The following is a 20,123-nucleotide window of genomic DNA, read 5'->3' as shown; positions in this document are numbered from 1 at the left end:
AAAAATATACTTCAAAACAATAATAATAATGAAATCTAGAAAACACAAATTTCACGACTCGTTACTGGGATGCTTTATGTTATGAAATAATTAAATACATCTTGTTTTTGAAGTTACAACCCTGAGTGTCGCGAATACAACTATTTCTAAATAGTCCTTTCGTTTATTGATCTGTTCAAGAATGGAAATCTGGACATCATTTACAGAAAACTATGGAATACAATTATATACACAATATGTCCTAAACCTTAAAATTTCATTACCCTGACAGTGTACTACAGATAGATACACGTGACAATCATTGAAATCGTATTCATCGTTTTGAATAACAGCAATTTAATCTAAAACGATGCTATAAACAGTTTCTCGATTATCGTATATGACTATTCGAATAAATGTTTAGAGTTTATTTAGAATGGATGAGTAATAAAATCTATCGATTTCTTTTGCCGATTGTATAATTGGCTCTGAAAGTTATGTACCATGAAGGTTGTTGAACGTTTGACTGCTAAGTGTTCAAGATGCGATAACATTGTTTTTATGTAAGGCTCTTTACGTTTATGTGACTAAAAAGTTGTCTGCGTGGTTACCTCAGTCTTAATTACTCGTATTTCAGCCGCCAAGCAACGTGTGTTTCATCAGATTAGGCAGTGGAATTACAGGATAAGAAGCATGGCATCTTAGTTTTTAGAATGGTAACGCATGAGCGATATCACCGGTGTTGTACAGGATAAGAAACCTTTTTAAATAATTCGAATTTGGAATGCGTAGTATTCATTTGTTTCATATGTACATAAATATTATTGCCGTGATGTATAAATAATAAAATATGAGACGTGAAATAAATTTTATATAATTATTGTGATTTGAAATGTATAGTAATGAGAGAGTGTCATGGCTTACTAGTTTACTATCACGACTACGCCCAAAATGTGTCAATTTATGATTCTGACAAAATCTGAAAGTCGGCGGTAGGCTTGCCTTCTGCCATTCATTGGATTCAAATATACCTATATATATATGTTTGTTTTAAGTTTGTAATTTCAGATATTCTGTAATACTTCTAAAAAATAATCGGTATTTACAGAAATCTATGAAGCATTAAATGTAACGACTTGCATGAGCGGTTATTACCTAACATTAATACCTAAAATGCGGTGCCTTATGACTTTGTATCTGTACTAATGTTATAAATATAAAATGTGTTTATCTGTGAGCTGGTTTGTAACTGGTTATTATTATTTCTTAAAAAAAATCTAGTTAACATAACTGTCTGTTTATATCAGCCTATCTGCCTTGGTTAACTATCTGTTTATATCAGCTATAAAATTTACTATAGATTTCCATGTCTTGCTGTAGTTACATGTTAATAAAGATGGCACTATGTTCGACCAGCATACAACATTACCATGAATTAAAATGGCGTTTTAGAGATGAGAATAGTTGTGGATATTTTAAATTAACGTGTATGACTAATTAAACTGAAGATAATACTTTCTGATAATTGGTTATCTGGAATTCCTCATACAAGGTTGCTAACAATGTGAACTGAACGCAGTCTAGCGGTTTAGTGGTTTAGCACACCGCCTTACTTCCGATGGTCGAGGGTTTGATTCCTCACAAAGTTCAATATTTGTATTCATGAGTATGATTGTTTTATTGGTCTGGGTGTTTGCATTGTATATTATGTATTTATTTACAAAAAAATATAAAAGTTTTTATATATAAGCTTTCCTTAGCTTGGAACTATTATTAAAATATTAAAATTAAAAATAATTGAAGTTTTCAGTGACTTTAATTATTTTAATATTTTACAATACCTTGCAAAAGTATCCATTCGATAACAAAACATTAGACAAATATGCTGTGGCTCGCGTTACATGCAAAACCATTTTCAAGTTATACAGTAGACTGTAGACGATAATAAATATTTTGTGTGCGGTTTAAATATTTAACAGAGTATGCACATGTATTCAATTGACCCGTCTCCAACATTCAAGGACTATGAGGGTACACAAATTAATACTGTACGAGGCGAGGGGCCTGTGTGCTTTACTTTTTTTTACTATTTAACTTAGACAGTTATGTATGTATTATCTGACCTAAATTCAAGAGCACATAATAATTGACGAGTTGTCTTTCAAAATTATTTGTAAGTTTGAACTAAAGACTGTTATACATATAATAATTATTATAAGTATTGTCGAACTTACATCAGATTAATATAAATGTAAATCTATTTAGTCATTTACATAACACGGAATTAAAATAGATAGGTATTTGAATTTGAATGAAAACTTAAAGTTATACTAAATATGTATGTGTTTACTTTGAAAGCATAGATTCTTATTAGGTATATTCATATTGTTGCAATATACAGTCACGTAGTGAACACTAAGGTCATCCTTATTTGTGCAAACAGTGTAGTAGATAGCCACGTCTCTCCTCTGTACTCATAAGTAACTGAGATAATATCAGCGTTAGTCGGGCTAAAGAAATTTCTACCTGAGTCCGCCATGCCGACGCCCGATACGAAATCGCTGACAAAAAACCATTTCCTATACATTATGTTTACAAGACCTCCGACACAGAGGTCCCTTTTGTATTTCTTCCCCACATTTCAAACGATCTTTTTTGTGCGCATGCTTTTCTACGTCATGTTTGCAAGATTTTGACTCATTAGTCAGTTTATATTAGTGTTTTTTTTATATATGTACCAATTAGTTTTGGTCTTTTTTTCAAATATAATTAATTAGAATTTCAAGAACTTATTTGAAGAGATTGTTCAAGTATTTATGAAAAGTCACCGATCTTAGGTGGTCTTCGTAAAGCATGTTAGTATGTTGAATACCTGTTTAATTGTATTCTAAAATAACTAAGCTATTCATGAGTTTTAATTTGCTATTCAAATCTCGTTCCTGACTTGAATCAATGTTTGTCATCTATTTTATAAAATGACTTCATGTAAAATCTATGCTGCAAGTATAAGTACTATATAACTGTGATGTATAAAAAAGGTCAGTCGTAATATATATATATATTATATATACCCAGCCGAAAGCTAGTTAGGTACTTACTAAAAGGAACACTAAAAAGAATACGTACTATAGCATTCAAGTGATCGACTTGTATGAAAGGAACTATAATTATTATTAGATCTCAACTTCGTTGGTTCTTTATCAATCCGTTTGTAACTGATCTTAATATTTCATATAAATTAACCAATTGCTACTATCTATATATTTAAAATGACACAATTTCACCCATTTAATTTTCTACAGATTCTTATAATTATATTGTTGAAGCGTTACTTAAATATTTCGGCCACATGTTTTTCACATGATCTTTAAGGTGATATCATTTTTTACTACAAGTACTAAAGTGCTAAATACTTTGTCACCGTGAATATTAAAGCTATGACAAATCGCTAGCGAAATATTACGTATTCCAAATTTTTTTGACGTGCATTGTGGACAAAATTAGACACAGCATCATATTGATGAATGTTACTAGAAACAAATGAACGCCCCCTGATGCATCAATTCTGTGAATTACCTCACAAGGTCTTTACTATATATTCACCTTGTATTTAATGCACGAATGCATTGTCTGGGACAAATTTTGTTTTTCTTTATGAACAATATTGTAACTGTAAATTTAAATTTAATAATTGTCGAACGAAGTATAGCTTGCATAATAGGAATTAATAATAAATATAAATCACTGGTCAAGCTAGAAAAACCTATGTATAAAATAAAAGACGTGGGTATTAACTAGTATTAAACATACTAGTTACTACCCGCGTCTTTGCCCTCGTGCCCATTCATTCTAATATTGAGAATCCCATACGCAAGGTTTATATACTTACGTATAATATAATACATACAACTATATGGTTATTCGAGCCCCATATACATTGTAGAACCATGCGAAGCCATGGATCGTTACTAGGTTATAATTTATTATTTCTTCCTTTGTACAAAATTTCTAGTACCCGTAACACAAGTTCTGCTTAACTTAGGACTAGATGGCGCTGTGTGAATTGTAATATTATTATTATTTTTACGTATTTTCTGTTCCTTGAATGGTTACATTGCATGTAGTTCGCCCCTAAGGAAATACTTTTGCTCGTAGTTATTTAATTTAGTCCACCGTGTCAACAAAGTCGTCATGTCACCCTCGCTGACCTTGAGTGCAAGCAAACATATTTATCAGTGAGTGCCTTTTGTTGACGTTAGGATTCTCTATACCAATTCTATTCACTTTTATATGATTTTTTTAGGTTGACTTTATATTGCTGAAACGGACATAGGTAAATATATAGATTCATTCATAGGAATATATAATTTTGTAAAAAAAAAAATTACTTCGTTGACAAACATAGTTACGTTACATTTTTTAATATCATCATTCATCATCTGATGATAAAGTAAGAAACAGACAATTTATAATTATGTCATTTAGCGGTGTTTACCACCAGAATAGTGGAAGTACGAGTATTCTAGGGGAACTGAACATCTCTGAATAACATATTATTTTCGATAACTATGTAAAAATCAAACTATTTAACCAACTTTAATGAAATTTCTATTTGAGCAATCTAATAATAATCATATCCTTGGATATTAATTGAAAAATATTTTTTCTTTTTCAAACATGTTTGTATTTTTTTTAATTTGTTACTTCCGAACTTGTCAGTTAGACAAGTTCGGAAGTAACAAATATAAAAAAATACAAACGAATATTGAGGTTCGTTTGTATTTTTTTATATTTGTTTGTCTTTTTGTTTGTTGGTTATGTGTATATTGTACAGTAATTACTATTGAGTTTAAGTAGAAAAAATTAATGGAATTATTACATGAAATATTTTAATATCATTTAATGATAAGTATAGTTTATGCATTCCGAATGTATACTTATTGGATTAGGGGTGGAATGTTGCCTCTATTAATGGTTATTAGAAAGGACAGGTACCTTACGAAGTCTCTCTATTAAGACCGAACTCCGACACGGCTTTTAAAATGGCTTAAAATATCTATCCACAGCCAAATTGAGAACATCAAGAACGCGTGACAGTTTAACGTGATCCTTTAAAAACAAAAAAAATAAATGGATTGACGTTGGGAAAAAGTATTTCGGAATGTAGAGAGAGCAAAAACGTTTCACTTATATATATGTTATGGAATACTAACGTTTTGTAGATTTTCTACAACTATGTAGTAAGAATTATGATGCAAGTATATTTTGGATATCTATATTTTTTTATTAATCAGTAACTGGGACAAAAGTTGATAATTTGTTGTTTTATTTCTTTTTTATAGTATATGTAGGACAAAAACGGAAGAAATTTATAATTTTCCTAGATTTTTACTATGTCATTGTATAGCGGTTTTCTAGTTTTTCCCATATTCTATACATTAGGTACAATCATACGAGTATATTATATTTATTTCCTTTTCCAGATACCTATAAATTTGTAAATGCAATGCGTGGACTCGCCATTATTTATTTTTTACAGGGACAGTTACAATTCTTATCAATTATCTTCTGTTCTGAAGTATATGATTAAACAACAATATACTATAATACCAATTATAGACACTATTACATCACAAAAAGAATCAACAAGGTTAAAATCAGAATATTGTTTATATAACAAACCTTTAACTTTCAACCCCTCATATCAATTGATTTAAAATAATACAATAATACAAATATTTTTGTTTTGGAAATCATAAATTACCTTAATAACAAAAACTAACTAACTAACTAATAAAAACGAATTAGTCTAACTTAGACTAAGAGCGACAAAGTTAAAATGTTAATGATACATATGCGCACTCGTATGCAGCACTTAAGTGCATTTGTATATACTTATTCAATATATTTATATATGTAAATACTTTAGCAAGTCACACATGGTATTGCTTAAAGATAGTTCCCACGGCTGGCCACAAACTTGCGTGTTAACTAATGAGTACTAGCCGATGAAATTACACGTACTTATGCACTAGTGCAGAACAACAGATGACCGCAAATGTATCTAATTATATATGGCATCTTGAAATGAATCCCGTAGGAGAACTGGTATTCAAACTTTTTTGCAGAAGCTTATTAGCTTCTGCAAAAAAGCCCGCATCACATAACTTCACAAATTAGTTTTAAAATCAATTCCACTTTACTATTTAGCGTTCTAGTAAAACTTCATTAGTGTGTGATTTTATATATCTTAATAAAGGTGACGAGTTTGATTATTAGAAAGCGCTAATGTCTTTTAGTAGGTCTTGAAAAAGAGCTTTGTGGTTAATTATCCAGTTTTTAGGTATCGATTAGCAAAATCAGGGTATTAAACATCACGTATACCAAATTAAACAACGGGAGAAACTTCGGAGAACGGGTTTTTTACAATAATGATTATTAGACTAAGGGACATTAAAATAAAATATGACAGAATATGACGCGTGTAAAATTTATTAGATACGCTAGAAACATTACGTCTTTACAATGTCACTAGAAAAAGTATTGGTTACATTTCATTGTGTATATGTATACTAATTATATATTACATATATTCATTCACATATTGATGTAATCTTGAAATATTTAGGTGATGCTTTAAGTACTTAGTTTTATTTGAATTCTATTGGTTAATATTGGAATATGACGTATTATGCTTATGCGTTTAGTATTCGAATTTGTATGATAATTTCTCAATTAGTACACTTGTCAAAAATGGTCAATGAATTGCTTATGCAGATTTATTTTTTGCAGCTACATATGGTTTATCGTATGTCAGTCTTGTCTTTATATCGTCATTTATCATATCAATGAACAAGTGAAATCTGTAGTGGTAATAGCACTAAGCAGTGCATTCATTAGCTTCTGACAGACATACGAATAGGTACGACATTCTATTTAGAGGACGGTTTTGCAAATGCCACCCACACTCTTATTATTTACTTGTCTACTTTCACTTGGATTCGCGCCTCCAGGTCTGTTATTGACCAACACTTTATCTTCAATTGTCCATTAGGATCTATAGAATATTTATGTATTCATTTTCTTACAACATCGTTGCCAGTCAAAAAAAGGTATTCTTAGTTAATTTTAGTTTTTTATAATTCATCCAACCATTACAGTATTTAAGAAATTTGACATTCTTTGTTTGAAATGTTGGCTTATAGAGCGTATATTATCTCCACTCGCCTTGGATTGACTTTTTCTTTAAGTAATTGGAATAGCAAGCAAAGTTAAGGGCCCACCTAACAGTAAGCGGTAGCCGTCGCCTACGTACATGAGCAACACTACGGATATCACATTATCACCAGTGATACAACTCATGTCCATCCCTTCGAGCGTCCACCATTTTGTACGGATAGCCTCTACAAACATTATCCTTCTTGTCGTGTAATTTCACTGATAATTTAACTCTAATCTAACCTTACCACTTACACCGATCATAGAATGACTTATCTATTATATTGCACCACTTGTAGATTTGTCAGTGTACCCATTGATGGAATTGCCTAATTTAGGCGATCCCAGTTTGGCTGGGGTCCATTTTAGCTTGATTTGATACCGTAAAATTGTTGTCACAATTAGTACATATTACGTTTCGTCTATTTTTTTTAATGAATAAGATCTACATTTTTGTTATTCCCATATCAATTTTGTCAAATAGGCTCACTGTTTATGCTATCAAATAATCACATGAATTCAGTATTTCTTTAAAATAAGAGACTTACAGCAACTTAATTTTGTTATCATAATCTTGAAACACACATTTTAATATCCTGTCATATTGTTAATGTCACTATTATTGAAATATTTTATCATTGAATACTATCAATTAGGTGTTATTAAAATTAAGTCTTCGCCGATATTATAGAGTACGAATTTTGTGTTTCTGTGTACGTGGAGGCAATTACTAATAATAACTGTTATTGCAAAAAAATGATCAGTTGAAATATGCATTATTCCACATGGACTTGCAGTAATTCGTCGTCTGTATAAATAAAAAAAAATCAAACTTAGAAGGACAAGAGCTCGAATAAAACAGCAAAAAGATTTAATAATTTTATTACCGTTTTATCTAAAACTATATTTTGTAGAAATTGTACGTCTTGAAGACATAGGCATTACAGTTTATATAAAAATAATTAGGTACACATTTTTTAAATAAAAGTTATATTGCTACCTATACCAATTTGCCTAGTTAATTTCATGTAGCCTTGCATAACGACAGTGTAAAACGGGAAACGGCGGTCACGGAACGGATGATGTCGTTTTTGTTATTTCGGCATTATCACAAATCTTATTTCAAGGTTGCACAAATGCAGGTTGGCATGCCGATTGTCTGTCATGTAGAGACGAAAATTACGACTGTAAATGTTTGTGTAGGCTACATACGTTAATAACGCTAAATACCTTCAAGACGATATCATATCCAATGTCTTTTTATCGAAATAATGATGGTATGGACAAATGGACGGTGTTACTGAGTTTTTTGGTATAGGTACTTATGTTTTAGTAATAAAACAATCACAAAGAAACGAAATTAATTCTGATTTACATTTAAATTACTCATTTTTATAAGTAGTAGCAGTCCCTCATAAGCTGTCATATTAATATTGTTTACTAAGGATGACACCTGAATATGTGTTTACATCATGATATTAACTCATGTCGGGCATGAAGCATGTAGTAAATGCATTACGAATGTGTATAAAGTGAGGTCATTATAAAGAGACAGGTGTAGTTCTTATAAAAAGTGACAATATAATAAATAAATTAGGTAATATATTATGCAGGGTTTATTATTGTATACATATTAATATTTAGACTAATATTGTGAGGAGGTAAAGTTAATTTATATATTCGCTGCAATCTCCGATATTATTGTAGCGATTTTGAAAATTCCTTTAGTGTTGGATGACCCATTTATTCAGGATGGCTATAGGCTCTATAATATGACACTGTAACTGGTATAAGCGAAGCTGTAATGATGCAAAAACTAACTGACTAGGGTATAGCCAGTATATAATAATAATATAAAAATAATTATAAGTTTTATTTGGAACACAAATATCGATACAATATTATTGTATTGAAAAAAAAAGACAAACATACACAGAAGTTTAAAATATGTCGTTAATACCAACGCCCTTCAAAATACATATATTTGTAATATGTACCTACATGTATATTACTAATTCGTCTAAATTGGATGATTAAGTGTTGTTGTTTAGTCATCCATTTCTTTAATTAAAAATAAAACAAATTTCTTTCTTAATCCATTCTTTAAAAATAACAAATTTGATGATCCTATGACGGTAGTAGTTGTTGTAAATACACCTGCAGTATTTTGCACTTTTTCTCTCCAATTAATTCAGTATCTAATCGTTAATGTAAAGCGAGTGTCTCTTGAATGGTCAAATTTGGTAATATGCAACATTCATCGCCATTTTTGTTTTATGTCCCGTACGGTATTTGCAGCGGTATATAATTACAGTTATTTTAGATGGCGGATAACACAAGTACTTACTATTTTATGCGTGCAAATATTTTATACTTAATAATGATAAGTGAAACTTAAGTTATTTTTTAATACGTATTTCGTTTATGTCAATGTCTGCTACAGTTTTATATAATTTTATATTGCACTTTTTGTTGAGTGATATATAGATAAAGATTTAGTGCTGAAGAAGAAATGGCATCTTTTACCATCAAGAAAGGCCAGAACCTAATTCCTAGGATCGGCATTACTAAATATAGTATACCTTTTAGTATCAATTAATATACTATAAATTGTAAATAAATTGTACCAAAGTCAAATATTATCCGTGCATATCGATATATAACCTTGTCACTATTTGTGATAATAGACATGTTGAGAATTGGAAGTATTGAGAATTTGAACTGTGTATTTTTTGCGTCATGCAATTCTCGGTATGAGATGACCGACAACGACTATTGTAATATATCGCCAATATTTGACTAGTATGATTCTATATATTTGCTTAGTAGTCTTTTCCTTAATGTACGTGAAAGAGTCAAATTGACTGTGACTGGTTAAAATATAATTTTGAAGTGTACCTTTATATTACTCAGATAGAATATTACATAATATGATATATTTTATTGCGTCAGTTAGTATTTATATCAGTATTATAAATGCGGAAGTGTGTCTGTGTCTGTTTATTAACTTTTCGCGACTAAACGGCTGAACGGATCTTAATGAAATTTGATATGGTAATAGATTTTATCATGAGTCGAACATAAGATATTTTTATTAAAAAAACACTTGCTTGGTACGTCTAGTAAAAAATATACCGTATTTTTTACTTAAGTCAATTTTGTTTTAAGTAACTTATATAATATGTATTATGAAATTGCATGGGATTGGATGTATAGCTCAATATGGGTGTAAACAAATTAATAAAGTAGAAAAGACTTGTTCACTTGCGTGTTGATCCATATTTTCTTTATTCCTGTGTCCTGATAAAATTTATATGGACTTATGTATATTAGTACATTACCAACAGACTATATTCAATAAAGGAGAGAAAATACATTAATCATACTTTTAAATATATATTAAAATATGATGGACATTTCATTTAATTATCTGTATTTATAAATTCAAATAAAAGTAGTCAAATTGACGTACCCGTGTGTACCTTAATCTCTTTACAGAGTATTGTTAAAAGACGTCAGCAAATTGACAGTCAGCCGACCGGTTTTTTTAATACTTTGTATATTCGGTGTTTTATCTGGACATTATATAATCAGCGACTATGACGCATTATGACTAATACTCGATCCCACGTAATCTAAGTTGCGGATTGTCGTTAATCTTTATCTATACGTGTACAAAAATTGTAAAATTCTGACAAGGCGAAATCGTTTGTTTGCCTGTTTATGTAAAGCTTTCAAGTGAAAATATATTTAGGATGAAATTTTCACTGAATATGTTATTAAAAGTGAATCAACATATTATTATATTTTAGAAAAAGTTCTCCAATAGAAATCATTATTTATTTCTTATTAATTTTATATTTGCCTTATAACTGTTTCTTTTAATTTATTTATTATTAAAAATATGGCGTTATAAAAAATGTCTTTTGACGATCGTCAATATGGCATCATATGAACGCGTACGCATATGCGAATGAAGTCAAGTGCATTAGTGGATATGTATACAGAATTAATACACATGTTTTATAATAACACATAAAAACTGTTTTATCAAATACAGAAATTTGATACGATAACAAGGCCATAGATTAAATAATAGTTAGCCACATAGAGTCCAGTGCATCAGGATATTCGTAAATTGCAACAAATTTAGTAATTTTTAGCTTAAAAAGGATGTAATAATATCAAGTTATGTTTACTTGGCACTTGTAAGACTATCTGTTACAATTTAAACTAATATCCCAGTGCGTATTTCCTGATGAAAATGTAAAGGCTAATTTATTTAATAAAAAACGTGGTATGCGTTAATAAAACACACCTCCACTGCCATTTACAACTATCTATAAAAGCATGAACTTGGAATACGCTATTTTGCAAAAATAGTCATCCAAATAACTACATTTTTGTCATTTGGTTGTTATATGCTTAGCTATTTATATGCTATAACTATATATATATGTATAGTTATTTATACATGCATAGCTGAATTCGAGACATCGTTCCGTTGGTATTCGGAAACAATCGATTATAACGTTTTTATTTGTAAACCGTTTGGAATAAAATGAATACAATTTTTTTTAAGTAAACCTTATCACAATACACTAGTGAAAACCGCAGTAAAGTCGGTTAAGCTGTTTCTGCGATTAGCATGCACAAACACACAGACAATATGCGCAGACACTAATGGCTAAATATCTAATATTCGTAGTTTTGGATTTTATTGCCTTAACAATAATATACCTTCCATGTTCGATCACTTTCCTATTATTACTTTATGTTTGGTATGTACAGAAAAAAAAATATCATCTTTTTCGTCTGCTCTTTATGTTGTCTATGTAAAGTGTACATTATGCTCTGGTATTCCAAGCTATAAATTACAGGTTAGATTAATTTATTTATATCATTTCTAAACCTGAATACTTCCAGTATCGTAAATTTCTATAGTCACAAATAAAATATCCCTGTATTTTACTGCAGTAGATTTGCATGTCATTAAGTATATAACCGATAACCTTTAACCCAGAGACCTACATAGCAGGCTGATTGTGAATCATGTATACATAGAAAATAATGCATTCGTCTATGCACTAGTATATAATAACAACATAGTATAAGGGCAGAGGAAGGCCGAAAAAGAGTTGGATGGACTGTGTGAAAGATGATATGGTAAGAAAAGGAGTAAATAACAGGGATGAATGGAAGTGAATAACACATAACGTCGACCTCAAATAAATGGGATAAGGACGAAGCAGATGATGATGATAGTATGTAAATCTGTTAGAACTATAATTGACTATTCTAGTGGTACTTACACTCTTAAAATTTAAAATAACGCTTCTGGACAGCAATCATATAAAATAGTCAAAGTCAGTGTTAAATGTAGGCGTCGTTTTGCAGGCGTAAAAAATGTAAAAATACGGTTAACTTTTACTCGAGACTTAGTCTGCTAATTGTGAAATAAGATAATAAACGGCTCTTCTTGTGATATGAACTATTTTCACGTCTTAACCCGTTTAGTTATTAACAAACAACAGGCAGATACTCATTTACTTCTAAATTAAAACAGAATAAATGATTAAAAAGGATTCATTACAATAAAAGATAGGATTAATATAAGTAACTATACGCAACTATGTGCATTTAATCACATTTAAACGTAATAAAAATGTAAGTTATTTTATCCAAAAAGGGATGGTCTAAAATCTCGCGATATTTTACCTGCACAATTTAATAATAGCTGTTGCGTGCCTCGCAACAGCTGTTCGAGAAACCATTGTTAGACCGTTATTGAATGCTTCATTCCTTTTCTTTGATTCGACTTCTTTGTATATCACTCGAGCAAATAATTTTATTCCCTGTAGACGGTTGTTAATATTTTTTATTGCTGACATTGTAGCAATATTGTTGAAAATGCGAATATTCTTTAATAAGTAGTTTCATAAAGAATACTTGATTGCAATATTGTGTAGTGTTAAGATTCATACAGGTACTGTTAGGGAAATTAAATTGAGATATGTATATATATATATATATATATATAGCAACTAGCTGTGTACACGGTAATTTGTAGCTTGTGATATTTTATGTATAAACTTTTATATTTTATTAAAGTTTCATTAAAATCCGTTCGGTAGTTTTTGCATGATAGAGTAATAAACATCTATCCATCCATACTCACAAACGTTTATAATATTATAATGATATATTATTTTAAAAAATATATTAATTGTAATAAAGCACATTTTAAAATTTTTTGTAAGAAACTATCTTGTCATCATAGTAATAATAAATTATTTCTTTCACAGAGGTGCAAGATATGGGATGTCGCTACTGAACACTACTTTTATATCTAGGTATGTATTATATATAGTACTTATAATACCTATTTTTGAAGAATAATGACTTTACAAGTGTGTTTAAATAAATAAATACCTTCAGTTACGGAAATTATTAAAGAGGTCACAAATATGTTTTGCAATAAAGTCCTGCTTGCAATTCTTGACAGTAGGTATTATCGGTATTAGAAAAACATACATGTTGACTTTGATGTCGATATCAATCGATATACGACATGCGATGTTTTCTCTTGGCTGATCTGATACCATGTCCTTTCGCGTTTAGATTTACTTGTTTTTTAGGTCATCAAGTATCGAATCCTATTTAGAATTATTCTCTTTGACGTTAATGGTGGTGACTTAACATCGATGTTTCAAAATGTCGATGGCTTGATATCAATGTTATTGGAATAAACATCGATGTTCATCGATCATCCATATATTTAAGTTATTCACTCACTAATAAATACTGCAGATTTATGTTTTGTTTAATAATCACGTGTAGTTATCGTTTATTAGTTAGCGGGAGTAATTATAGTCGAACTTTGGATCATCGATAAATCATTTGATGTTTTAGTATAGTTGTATGATCTTTACATACATTTTATGACCGGTTATAGAATAGTTATCTTCCGCTAGTGAGGGTTAAGTCAGGTTTATTAGTTTATACTAGCGAAGTCACTACAAATTAATCAACGATAGTTTTGAAGGGAACTGCTTGGTGGTTAACCATAGAATAGATTGCTAGAAATGTAGTAAGTCTCATTATTCTCGAAATTTAAATTTTGTTTCTAGTTGACACACACATTGAGTTTTATCTCTTGTAAAATTTGTAATTTATTTATTTGTTAGAAACTTTATCTAAATAGATGTAATTTTTTTCTGTCTAATATGTTTCGCCCCTAAATGGTAAATATAATTTTACTCCATCATTAACAATTTTACAAATCAGGTCGATATTCACGCGAGGACTGGAAACCATCCTGATAAATTCCTTGTAAATTTGTTACGATGTGCCACCTGACTTGACCTCATGCTCCTAGCATCCTCCACTGGAGCCCCGCCAGCCTAAACCATAAACACAAACGGGTGCATTATTTTATCATCATTCAACAAAAAAATCTAAAGCGTGCAATAGTCTCTATGGTATTCATAGGAACTATTGCACGCTTTAATTCTAAAGATTAATAATAAGATAAGATTAAGATTAATAATATAAATTAATATAAAATGAACAAAAAAAATCTTTTTTGTTCATTTTATATTAATTTACGCAAGCAAAACCAAATAATATAATATCAATGTTATGTATTTTATCTGTACTAAAAGAATATCAAAGTTATCTATAGTTATCAGCTGGCCCGTGGAATCAATGAAGAGAATTGACATTAATTAAAGTGCTTTATCGATCGTCAATTAACTGTCACAATGTTTTGTAACAACTCAAATTAATGCTAAATTGTAGTCTCACAATAATTATTGTTAACGATGTCAAATGTGCTTGCAGAAAAGTGCAATAAAGTAATTTTAATTTAGGATTTTTTCCTATACTGAAATAAGCATGTAGAATGAATACAATAATGTTATACATATGTTTATTATAAACATCCACCATATAATTTACTATTGTTATTTATATAGTGCATTGATCGAAAAAGACTATAAGATATCACGTATTACCTATAAGAGCAGAGCAACAATGAAAAATGTTGCAAAGACGTGATCTATATTATGACGCAAGAGATCACTAGTATACAATATATTAAATATAATTATAAACAATATATATTATAAATAAATTCCAATGTTCTGAACAGGCGTCTCTATCCGTTTCTTTAGTTGTTGTTTTTAGGTTAAAATGCCTAAACGGATTTTAAAGAAACTTGGTGTGATGTTACATTGTAACACAAGGACGGATGGCTGTCTTTTATCTAAACCACGAAGTTCAGAATAAACGACGACGCATACGATATAAATTAGTAGAATTAAATGTTTCACTAGAATAGAATACCGTTACTAGTGTGAGTATTTACATAATGGTGTTAAATTCTTGTTACTTGTTGTATTGACTTGTCTAATTTGGATAACATTTTGTTATTGATGCTATTATGCTTATTAGAACCGAATTAGTTTTTTCCGTAAGTATAGCTAGCTATTACCCGATACTTCGTCCGCTATTAACAATCAAATTTTGTTTATTGTACAGATTATTTGTATTTTTTTCCTCTTTCTCTTCTTATTTTATACTCTTTATTGTATTTGAGATATATAATATATATTTATGGAGTATAATAGTTAAATTTAAGAACTTGTGCAAGATACGTTAGTTAATTTTAATTGACTTTGAATATATCAAATTTAAAATACTAATTCTGAATTAACGTGATTCAGATTAAATATCTCTCTCCATATTAACTACTTTAACTAAAAAAATAAAAAATTGAAAAGTAGACTTTAAATTGAAAGTTATTAAAGTCGATATCCCAAATTTGAAATTATAGAGTTAATGCAGTTTTGTATTAAGCATGCGATATGTTACATCACTAAAATTTGATGATAGCATGAATTACTTCGATCTGTTGTAATATGTAAACTACGCATAATAATTATCAAGATAGTTTTTTTCTCATAACGTAAACTGTACAGCACAAATAAATTGGATGACTTTTAGCACGTCAACACTATATTTAATGGAAGAATAAAAGAACGTTTAAATAAAAAAAACTTAAAGCATAAATTTTCAACAGTTTAAGTAGTTCATTGTGAGGCCAAGTCTTTTGTTTTCTTACTTTTTTATATAATTGTAATGGCAATTAAGATGGCGCCTCACGTGAGAGTTAGTGGTAACTGTTGCTTATATAAATGAACAGTAGCATAGATTTTACGTTATTATACGTTCGTGACATTCATACGTTGTCATTTGTCTGCAAACCCTCTATTTTCAATTGCCTTATGAGTGTTCCCATTTGTAATTATATTTTATGCTGATTTAAATGTTGGAAGAATAAATTTGTGACAGATAGGACAACTTCGATCAGTTCCCGGGATTTCTGATCAAGGTGTAGGTTTTAAGGGGCCCTTTGCCCAACGTATGTCGACACTCGCCTTCACCGCTCGTGTTTCTCTTTGCTCAACCAAATCTGATAGGAGCCTGCTAGTGTAACTTTGAATACACGTTATAGCATAGAAGTTACTGCATTTCTTTACAGACTAGATCTTTTTAAAGTATTAAATAATCTGTTAGTTATAGTTATTCTTTATTATTTGTTTTATTAACTTTTTCAATAAAATAAAACTATCATTATCATTGACATGACATTGAAATCTCTACATAATTCATTGAACAATTATCTAACCGATTATGAAACCACAACTATTGATAACCATTGAGCAAAACAACCTTGTATATGTTACCTAACTTTATCTTTGATAATATTCAGACTGTGCTCTAGATAGAGCGAAATATAAAATACAAGTAAATTGATATTAGGAATGGCCATTCTGGCTTTACCTGTAAGTTTGGTGCTTTCTTCTACATCCACCTTATGACGACAATTATGTCACTACAATTACCTTAACCCTTTAGTGAGCTAGCTTTAACACTATTATAAAAATAATTTAAAAGTGCTATGTGCTACTATTTCCAAGCTAAATGGTCTTTTATTTTTGAAGTATTCTATAATAATAATATCCCTGGACAATTTACACAACGCCATCTAGTCCCAAGTTAAGCGGAGCTTCTGTTATAGGTCTAGTACCTCTTACACGTTTTTGTAAATATAATTTGTCAAAATAATTTTACTATTTCTATAGATGGTATTATTTATAACTATTTATATAATGCTGTGCTAATTGTCCTGCGGTTATGACTATTATTATCAATAATAATAACATCTCAGCTACTCGAAAAATAATTAAATTATAAAGACAATGTAAAGAACTGAAACTAAGATAAATTCATATTGACATGCATGGCCACATGTATAATACCTAAATTGGGTAAAATCAACTGACCACGATTTTCACAGCGTCACAGAGAGATTAACAAATCTTATCTAACTCCGATAACAGTGTAGGATAAAGTAATTCCAGTGCTAATAAATATCGTAGTTATTCAAACAGAAATCCAGCAAACGAACGAAAATAACACATTCGTATTTTGTTTATTCAAGTATTGTAGAAGCGCATTTTCTGTTTTGTTTTATTTTAGGCGATGATGGCACATTTTAATGAATAGTTTGAAACTTTTTAGTAGACTTTTTAGAAAGTCGTCTGCGTGGGTACCTCTGTTTTACGTACTTAAGACTCTAAGCAACTCAGTGAGTTGTATTGTGGTTGAGGGATGAGATAAGCAGTGAAATCACAGTACAGTGGCAAGACTTTTAATCCTCCGAAAAGGCAACACACAACATTGGTAAAAAATATTACTATATTTTCTAACATAGCATTTTTACCTATACGCTTGTAAGATATGTAAGATAAAAATATGTTATTCAATATTTTGATTATAACCCCAAGCCACAATCCAGATAATAAATACAACTCGAAGTACTAAAAAAGAAATAGTATACATATTATGACTTCTACAAAAAACCTTTTAAACCTGCGTGACTGAAATTGCTAAATAAATTATAAGCTAGAATGGAGATAAATCATAATTACGTTTATATATAATGTCTACTTAATAGTAAATAAAGTTAATACCTCAGTTTATGTATTTATAATTTTTCTGCGATTTTTATAATACACCTTTAAATAGTATAAATAAAGCTTAGGGTTAAACTCATGAATATTGTTATTAATAAGTGATGTTATGTTGTCTCTTCTTATACAGAATTTATTACGAAGAATAGTACAAATTACAATATTATAATTATACCTATTTACGAGGACCTTAAAACAATATTAAAAAAAAACCTTGCTCAATAGAGGTTTTGTTGTATACATTGTGCAGACATTGTTACGGATCTATGTTAGTTTGAGCTAATTTGATACCTAATATTATATTTAATTGGCTAATTGTGCGAATTAAGCTGCCAACTTTATTTTTTTGTTGTATAATATTCAACAATTATATTCTCGTGATGGCAGATAAATGCTGTAGTGTTTTGTGTTAAAAAATATATTAGTAAAAAGGATATTATTAGTCTTACATGATTTATAATTATAATTATATTATTTTTATAGTAAATATTTTAGCCTTAGCAAAAAAGGATTCTTTTGAAAGACTATTGTTACGCCGAATACCGTGTTTGTCCATATAAGTATAATATAGTAAATACACTTGGCAGAGTTAGAGGAGTTATGTTACTTTGATAAGACGCCGAATTTGTCATTTTAATTACGAGTAGAATTTTCTTATTAATTTTTAATAAATCTTTCTTAATTTAAATAAAAGAATGAATGATTGAAAATAACTACTTAATTTAAATATAAATATAATATGTACGTACTGAAAGTAACATCAATTTGTAAGCACATTGATAATAACAATGATGAAATGACACGACATTTTAATTATTAAGTTTTATATATTATAATTAAACAAAAAACTTTATATTCCCTGCCCAGAATTATTATATTATAATATCACTTACAGCTTGACAAAACTCTCTGAAGTATATCGCATTTCTACCCATTGTATAAAAATAAATTTAACGGAGAAACTATAGACTTACTACTTAAATTGGTGACTACATTGGTGGCGTCCAAATGCACCAATTAAACACGTCGTAAGTCGATCTGTCTGTTAATATAATTGGGTATCCATGGTTACTTGGCGACGCCGTGTCTCAAGCAACAGTTGGCTGCCCGCCAATCAGCTGTTCTCGGAGAAAGGTACGATTGACTGTCTCGAATTCGGCATGACTCTGATCTCGGTCAGCACGTATAGTTTTGATAACCTACATTGTTCGTTCGTTTATACATTTTGCTATCACTTTTTATTTGTCTACCGAATTTAATTATTTTATGGATGTCTATGCATATATAGTAGGTATATGACCGGATATTTAGCACAACGAATGGTATTAACAACTTGTTTGATTGTACCATAAAGATTGACATATCATTATAATTCTCTTAACTGTAGTATTTGTTCTTAGTTTCAATAACTATAATGAATATGTTAGTATTATGTATAAACTATTAATATCTTCGCCACTGGGGTCTTTTTACTTTGTTACAAGCTGGCAAGTAGTTGTGAGAGAATTTTACGATTTCTTTTTTTTATTAGGAGAGGACATTTTTAAGTCAATTTCAGAACTACTCTTTGGGCAGTCGAGTAAATAAAGCGATATCAATTATTCACTGAATAAATACATTTTAATTTTACGGTAGACCTGATTTTTATATACAATGCAAATATAAAAATTGTATGAAATGGTTCATTAAATATGATTACTCGATTACTTGCTTTATATTGGCTTGGAAAACTAGTTCTAAAATAGGGTAAAATTTTGCACTATTTGTCTAGTGACAACTGATAGAAATACATACACAAATACACACATAAAATACATAAGAAACACCCAGACAAATGCAAACAATCATACTCATGAATACAGATGTTTGCATCGTGCAAGGAGTCGA

At 29.7% G+C, this 20,123-nt stretch overlaps 1 protein-coding gene across 1 annotated transcript in view; it reads left to right on the top strand.

Annotated features, from left to right (window-relative positions):
• LOC131843411 (protein windpipe) overlaps positions 1 to 20,123 on the top strand; it is a 56,793-nt gene that overhangs the window by 13,258 nt on the left and 23,412 nt on the right. Inside the window, exon 2 of the mRNA XM_059192046.1 lies at positions 13,503 to 13,550. The gene's annotated coding sequence lies outside the window, so the exon portion shown is untranslated. The remainder of the gene's footprint in view (positions 1 to 13,502; positions 13,551 to 20,123) is intronic.

Source organism: Achroia grisella, unplaced genomic scaffold (assembly GCF_030625045.1).
Source record: "Achroia grisella isolate CSIRO2021 unplaced genomic scaffold, CSIRO_AGI_Agris_v1 utg308, whole genome shotgun sequence".
Taxonomy (NCBI): Eukaryota; Metazoa; Arthropoda; class Insecta; order Lepidoptera; family Pyralidae; genus Achroia; species Achroia grisella.
Note: the sequence above shows the minus strand (reverse complement) of the source record. Positions and strands in the feature narration are given on the sequence as shown.